Genomic DNA, 8,251 nt, shown 5'->3' with positions numbered 1-8,251 from the left:
TGCATTAAGAGAGCCCTCCCTGCCATATAACTGCACTATGCCCCAACAGTTCTTCATTCTGATTTTTAAGTGTGGGAGGAAGACAAGTACAGATCAGAGCTTGTGAGGCAAATCTTGGCTTGTTATTTTGCTAATTTAATGTTCAGCATCTGGTCTACCTGCTGCTCTGCATGAGCCTTGGTAATCTGACACTGATCGTGGAACACTGATAGAAGAATAATGAGTCGACTTCAGATTGAAATTCCTTGCTGGCGAACTAGCAGCATTCAAGCTTATTAAAACCAGTCAACAATAACTAACCACACTTTTGCTTTTGAACTATTTTAACAGATGGCTGTTATAGATTCATAAGCTCACAGACAGTGCTCATTTGCATTTTCTTGTCTTCATAGTAAATAATTGCCAAGGTTTGGGTCTTCTCTTTCATTCCCTTTGGGATAACTCTCTAGGTTGAAATTTCAGCCTAGATGTTTTCTACTTTCTGGAAGCAAGATCAGAAACAGTAATAATTAAATGTGCACGAGAGGCATATGCAGTTTCTAACACAGACCTTGGAGAAACAAGTTACCTTAGGAAGACTCTCAACTTCTTAACTGTAAAATATGAGATTTTTTTTGTTTGCCAGAGTAAGCATCTGCTTGTATAAGACATTTAAAAAAAAAATCTGTGGCAAAGATGTAACAGTTTTAATATCAGCAGAGCCTTTGTATAGCTGCAAGTAGAAAACAATTATAACAAAGGCATACTCCTGAGTTAGGTACATTATACGACCAAGTTTGTTAATGTCTTGGCATAAGACAAATGCCACTCTAAATCTGGGAAGCTTTGCTGAGAGTTGTAGTCTAATGTGCTACACTTCACCCACATAGAACTGACTCCAATGACTAGATATTTCCCTCTTCTTTTGTCTAGCATAATCTACTTCCAAAAATACTTGAAATACTTGTTCTCTCAACAGTGCTTCCTTTAAGAATAATAACTGCTGTATGAAAGATGGTGTCTTCATAGTTAATAAGAAACATTAAAAAAACTTTATTATAGCCACGTAGTTGATTTCTTATGATTTTCATTTTTTTCCAAAAAAAAACCAATCAAGTGTCAAATCTAAGACTAGTCCTTACCATTTGAAGAAATAACCAAACTAGATAACATATAAGCTAGCTTCATAATCTAACAGATACTCAGTAATACTGTAACCGAAACTCCCCAATAAAGTTCTCAAGGGAATCATAGATCCTGTGCTTATTAGGTTCCAAGCAAGAGAAAAATTACACTGTTGGGATCAACTATTTACATCAACTGACCCAATACTGATTTTAACGATGTGGCTTTTTTCTAGCCTGTGTTGACCTATTCTGCTCTGACTCCTAGCTTAGTCATCTGACCTATTCAGTCAGTGAAGAATCAGTCAATGTGTTCGAGGAGAACACAAACTTGAGATACATGGTAAGTTTTGCTTAATGCCTTGCACAACTGAGCTGGGTTACTCCCAGACCCTTGTCCCAAATAAGGATGACTAAGCCACTCTGGAAACAAATTTTGAACAGTTCTGGATAAAGTTAAAGTCTTCAAGCTAAATCCATCCTAATCTAAACTGTTATTTGCAAAATTGCATACACATGTTCTAACAATTCCAGCTAACTACAGCCTGCATTGACATACTACAGCCTGCATTGACATGACCACTATATCAGTCCATAGACTTACTTTAAAAAGTTGTCTATCTTTTAAATACTTTTTCATTTTGTAGTTAGTTATTATAGTTGGCAATTAAGTAGTGAAGAGGAAGATCCAAACCTCAAGATATTCAATTTTACAAATAAAATATCCTTTAAATTTTAGAGTAAACTCAAAAACAAGAAGCAAACTTTTATTTCAGTTTACCAAAGGAAGACTTTCTTAAGCAATTTCTTATTTGTGCATTTTACTGTTTGAGTTTCCAGTAGTCATGACTTGATAACAAAGAAAAGCCATCAATATTATTATTTCTTATATTGGACGCCAAAGATTACTCTAAAGGAATTGTTCGCCTCAAATTGACTTTGCCAGATTTTCTCAAAGACAGCATATTAGCATTAGTCTTCTCGTCACATGAAATAAAAAAATAATGATTAATTTTTCAGTATTTTAATGATCTCTTAATGTGGAATGGTTGGGAATCACCATTTTGAGAAGGGGCAAGATGTGATCTGAGACAATGGGAAGATGACATCATTGGCTTCCTTTCAAAATGTATCAAATCCTTGTTTCTCCTTTTTGTGGTTAATCAACTACATTACAAATACGTATAGTGGCAACTAAGGGCAACCTAGTATCCTGCCCTGGATGAGCATCCAGTCTCTCTTAAGTAAGTCATAAATTTAAAAGGAGGCAGGAGATACAGGAGGAATTAAAAGGAGAAGCAGAAAGGGTAGAAATTATGCAGCTACAGTATTCACATATCAAATTCTCAATAAGAGAATTTTACATTGAAAACATGTTGTCTTAGGGTTTCTATTCCTGCACAAACATCATGACCAAGAAGCAAGTTGGGGAGGAAAGGGTTTATTCTGCTTACACTTCCAAGTTGCTGTTCATCATCAAAGGAAGTCAGGACTGGGACTCAAGCAGGTCAGAAAGCAGGAGCTGATGCAGAAGCCATGGAGGGATGTTCTTTACTGGCTTGCTTCCTCTGGCTTGCTCAGCCTGCTCTCTTATAGAACCAAGACTACCAGCCCAGAGATGGTCCCACCCACAAGGGGCCTTTGCCCCTTGATCACTAATTGAGAAAATGCCTTACATCTCATGGAGGCATTTCCTCAACTGAAGCTCCTTTCTCTGTGATAACTCCAGCTGTGTCAAGTTGACACAAAACTAGACAGTACACATGTATGTTCTACATTTTTGGCTATTAGCTAAAAGGTAAAAATGCATTTTTTTTCTTGTGGGTTCATAGTATTTGGAACCATAGAAGGATGTAGAATTCAACACAGACTGAGATTTGCCAAGCCAAAAAGGCTTCCTTGTTTTCTTGCTACTGGCAATAGTCATTTCAAGTTTGTGTACTGTAAACCTAAGACTCTACTACATGCTTTTACAAACCTTTTTAGAAAACACTTATTTATGGGGAATGCACACACACACACACACACACACACACTCACTCACACACAGACACACCATGGTGCTTGTAGAGACCAGAGACAACTTTCAGAAGTCAAGTCTCTCCTTATGCCATTAAGGTTCTGAGAATCAAAGATATGTATAAGACATCAACTGCACAGAAACAATTGATTGGTGTCCAAATGCCATTTCTTTCTTCCTTCTTCTATTCTGGAATCCTTAACACTGCCTTGAAAAAGGATAGCCTCTATTTGTCAGCCTCCTTTGTAGCAAGAAATAGCCAGAAGACACAGTTCTTGCAATGACAGAGGAGTGGAAGTAGGTTCAGGGGATTTCCAGGAAATATTATTTTTGTCTTTCTAATGAAAGAGCACTAAATGACCAAAAATCTTTAATGTACAAATGCATAACTTTCTCCACTGTGCACTCATGTTTTTGTAGAATGTCACATATATAAATGTGTGTGTATGTGTGTGTGTGTGTCCCACATCTTTTCCACTCTCTCATTTCTAACATCATGTACTCTTTTTGTGAACCACTGAGTCCACTGGTGTTGTCATTGTGTCCATAGTATAGGACTATCCAACGAAACATGGGGAATATATCTCTGTTTTCATCAAATAGAAAAGGAAAAATTGCATTGCAGCAACACTAACAATGATATTATATATTATTTAATCGATTCCAGTAGCCATCTACCTCCATGTATGCTGTCATGGGAGAGAAAATAAGATTCCAGATGTTATTGTTACTCTTAGTCAAGTATTTCAGTACTTCAATTTTCTTTCCTTTTAAAAGATTTTTTTTTTATTTTTTTAATATGCGTGCTCACCACATGTACAATGGTTCCTGTGAAGGCTAGAGAAAGGTGTCATATCCTCTGGAGATGGACTTACAAGCAGTTATTAACCATCCAAAATGGGTATTAAGAACCAAACTTGAATTCTCCAGAATTGTAGCAATCACTCTTAACTGCTACACCATCTCTCCAACCACTCAGTACTTCAGTTTCTAACCATTGCTGATAAAAATCCCAACCTCATGCTTCTAATCAAGCCCATACTGTCTCTTTCCCTGTAGCTGATATTAGACATTGTCTAACTAATGGCACAATTTCCAGATATAAATCTTATCTTGGACTTCAAGTTCATGTAAATAGATTCTTCTAAGGTCAATTGTTGATTGTAGATTAGTCCCATGTGTAGAAATTGTCTGCTATGAACTGCTATTTAAGTGTTAAGAAAATCAGAATTTAGACATGTATTTCAAATGATTGCTTGTCACTTGTCTACCAGGTAAATAGGCAACAACAGAAAGCAAGTCTAGTACCTACTTACAAAGCCTAAAACTTTCAGAAGAATAACTTTCCCAGAAGCAGGGCTCCTATCCATCCTTTTATTTCTAAAGCTCCACTGTCCTCAAGTTGCTCCTAATTTAGAGAATGTTAGACCAACTACAATGATTCACTGTGAAATTGCATTTTGAAGCAACTGAAGTAAAATTGCTTTCACAGATTTTTTGTATCATAGAAAAGAAAAAAAGAAAACCTGCTTTGAAGGTAGATAAAGAATTCGGAGTCTAAGCACCTAGGGTGATTTTTCATGCTGTCTTTGAAGTTTCCCTTCATATATCACAGGGAAGGTGCAGTACAGTGTTTGGTAGAGACAATGAAGTGTATTAGATGTTCATTAAACTTTTAGTAATTGGTCTTTTTTGTGTAGTGCCTCATAGAACTTTAAGCATCCCTTCATAAAACCAGGATTAAAAAATACCAAATTCTGTTCAGCCTGGCTCAAACTTAACTCCAAATGACTCTGGTCACAAACAAAATCATTTTTAACAATCTATGATCTCTAAGAATTAGGCAAGAATATTGTGAGGGCAGCCATTGATGTTGATGAGATATCTGACCAGGCTGAGCCAATTGAGAGTAAACTCCATTCAACAGGGACTGAGGAAACAGCAGAGATGCCCAGCATGATGCTTGTTACACCTGCATAAAGTCTTAACAAAGTGTTAATGTGCTGCTGTTAGCCTTCCCCATTAGTTGTAAATGTGAGATTAACCAAGGAGGCTGTGGTCCATTTGACAGCCTTTGCCTCCAAATGTTGGCTACCAGTGAAAAGTGAGCTTATGTATCATCCTTCATATTCACTCCCTCTCAGCTACTTGTTCAATAAGTGCCGGAGGTCTTCCTTAGTGGTAGGCATGAAAGATGCAAAGGTTAATAAGATAAAGAACTTGCCCTGATCATGAGCATTCAAAAAGCCCTAAAGTTGGATTCTGAACAAACATGATGGTCAACGCATCCATTATAGAGGCTGTGGAAAAGAAATATCCTACAGCTCAAGATTCTTATTAACATCAAAAGTTTGCCCCTCCCCTGCCTTCCAGATGAAGATGTCTCTAAGCAAACACAGTGCAGGAAGAATGGAAGCAGCCAACAAGATTATCCAGACTTTACTGAACTAAGATGATGAACACGGGCAGAGAAAACATGGAGCTATGGACCTTTTAGTTCCTTGATGCCTGGTTCTGAATTGCTATACCTCTTGTCCAGTAAAGGATCCTGACAGGCAGCCTGGAATTTGTCTCATGGTCCTGCGAGGATAGTAGGCTCATCAAGAATAGGAAGTGCAACTAAGCCCTGGTAAAGCAAAAGCTCCGTGCACAACAATGGACATCTTATGTATAACTACTTGGTTTCTTCTCTTTGCAAATACTGAGTGACCAGAGATGGGTGCCTAATCTAAGCATTCAAATAAAGAAGTGTGATGCTACATTGTGGGGCAGTGCCATTTGTTGAAAAATAAATTTACCATGGTACAAAAAAGCAGATGTCGACACAAAACTCTTTCCAGAAGTCATCCCACATCGTGACCCTTGAACTAAAATATAGCTCAAAGATGTATCTCCATAGGGAGGAACCAAGGAGGAAAAAAACTATCTGCAACAATAGGGAGCAAACAATGAGGAGGAATACAGAGATGACCAGTGAGTTAGTGTAAGTCTTCCAATCACATAAAAAGATCAAGCAAACTTGGTGTGGCCAGGAGTGAGAAAAGATAGAAAAGTTGAAAAGAAACTTAAATTTAAATCAGCTACAGAGCCCTCTTGTACCTGATATAAAAAGCTACTAGATAAAGAAGGGACATCAAGTACAGTGGTGCATGTTCACAATCCCAGGATAAAGCATGCATATCACAAATCCAGAGAGTGAGACCTTGACTCCAAAGTAGGGTGGCAAAAAAATAAATAAATAAAAAATAAGACCATGAAGCTCAATTTGTTTCATGAAAGAATATATTTTAACTCACTATGGATGGTGAATTGAAGAGATAATATATCAAAAAAGTCCATGCTTTGACTTCTTCTTAAAATACTTAGATGCAGAAAAATCGTGGAAGTTCAGTCCAGTGGCTTTCTGAGATGAACACATGCTCCATCTGAGTGCAGGCCCTGCCCAGTGCCCTTCATTCACGCTTGGTTTTCAGTAGGACTTGGAACGCAAATTTTCATGTTGTTGTTGTTATTGTTGTTATTGTTGTTGTTGTTTTACACTGAGCTTAATGACAGAAAGAAGCACATATTTTAATAGGAGACTGATGAAGATCAAATTAGTTAAAGGTCCAAGGAAGTTTACAAGCGAGGGACACCACACACATATTCTGCCCAAACTAGCAGAGTTTGAATAGTTTAAAGTCCATGCAGTCCAGGCAATTTTAATTTTTAACTATATGTATGTTTGCATGCCTACATGTAAGACATGTGCAGACTTGTATGTAGAGGTCAGAAGACAATGCATGGAAGTCAGTTCTCTCTTTATACCACCCTAGCTCTGTAGATAAAGCTCAGGGACTCATCTTAGTAACAGGGACATTTAACTGCTTGGCCAGTTTGCTTAGCCCAGCCAAGAAATGTTTAATAACAAATAAAATGAACCCCTGAAACTTAGGTGTCCCATTATCCAATTCTTTTTATTATCTTTTGAGAAGAGAATTTTAATGTCATGTAGCCCACTTTCAGAAAGCTGTTAACTATAAGTTTGACTCAGATGAACACTGCTAAGTAATTCAAATAAATCAATAAACTAAAAACAACTTGCCTATAATGTGCATTGAACACCTACCTTTGCTCTAATGGGTTAAATAAAAATTTTTTCCTAAATGTGTGCTATTTTCATTCACTCCCACTTGTGTTTTGCTATGGTTCACATCTTTGCCTCATGGAAATTAACTTTGTCCTCAAGTCTGACAAAAACTGAGTTTAATAACATGACATGCATCATTACAATCCACTAAATTAAAACCAAATTAATACTTTATCCTCAAGTAACTCTTACTTTAATCCGGAAGCAATCATTGCAAGAGATTTATTAAAGGGCCATGAAGTTGGATTGTTTTAATTTAACTGTTCTTTATTAAGTTTGCTGGTCAACACTGCTTTTGAGATTCCCCAGTATGCATATCTAGAATGCAAAATGATATGATGTTGTTGATGAAGTTGAAGTTGTAAAATCCTTTAAAGCAAAACATCGGTAATTGGGAATTATGAACAGTTAGAATTCACACAAGCATGATGAATTACACCAAAGGACCTGAAAATGATTCACAAGGAGAAAGGAAATTTCTGTTAACTGATCACCTTCTACATTTCAGATGGTATTCAGAGCCTTCCATTTGTTATAAACATTTATAAATCCTTTTAATAAACATATAAAATGTTGGCCCTTAATTTAATAGAGATCTACAACTATGAAAAATCACACTATAACTGCTACCCGAATTTGAAACAAGACTTCTCCTCTTTTAAAGGTAGGCTTTGTGGGAAAGAGAGAGAGATAGCCGATGAAGAGTTTTTTGTTTTTTTTTTTAAATAATTTTTTATTATGTATTTTCCTCAATTACATTTCCAATGCTATCCCAAAGTCCCCCATACCCTCCCCCCCACTCCCCTACCCACCCATTCCCACTTTTTGGCCCTGGCATTCCCCTGTACTGGGGCATAAAAAGTTTGCAAGTCCAATGGGCCTCTTTCCAGTGATGGCCTACTAGGCTGTCTTTTGATACATATGCAGCTAGAGTCAAGAGCTCTGGGGTACTGGTTAGTTCATAATGTTGTTGCACCTACAGGGTTGCAGATCTCTTTA

This window comes from Mus caroli, chromosome 11 (assembly GCF_900094665.2).
Source record: "Mus caroli chromosome 11, CAROLI_EIJ_v1.1, whole genome shotgun sequence".
Classification (NCBI taxonomy): domain Eukaryota; kingdom Metazoa; phylum Chordata; class Mammalia; order Rodentia; family Muridae; genus Mus; species Mus caroli.
The sequence above is the reverse complement of the archived record's forward strand: the minus strand, read 5'-3'. Positions refer to the sequence as shown.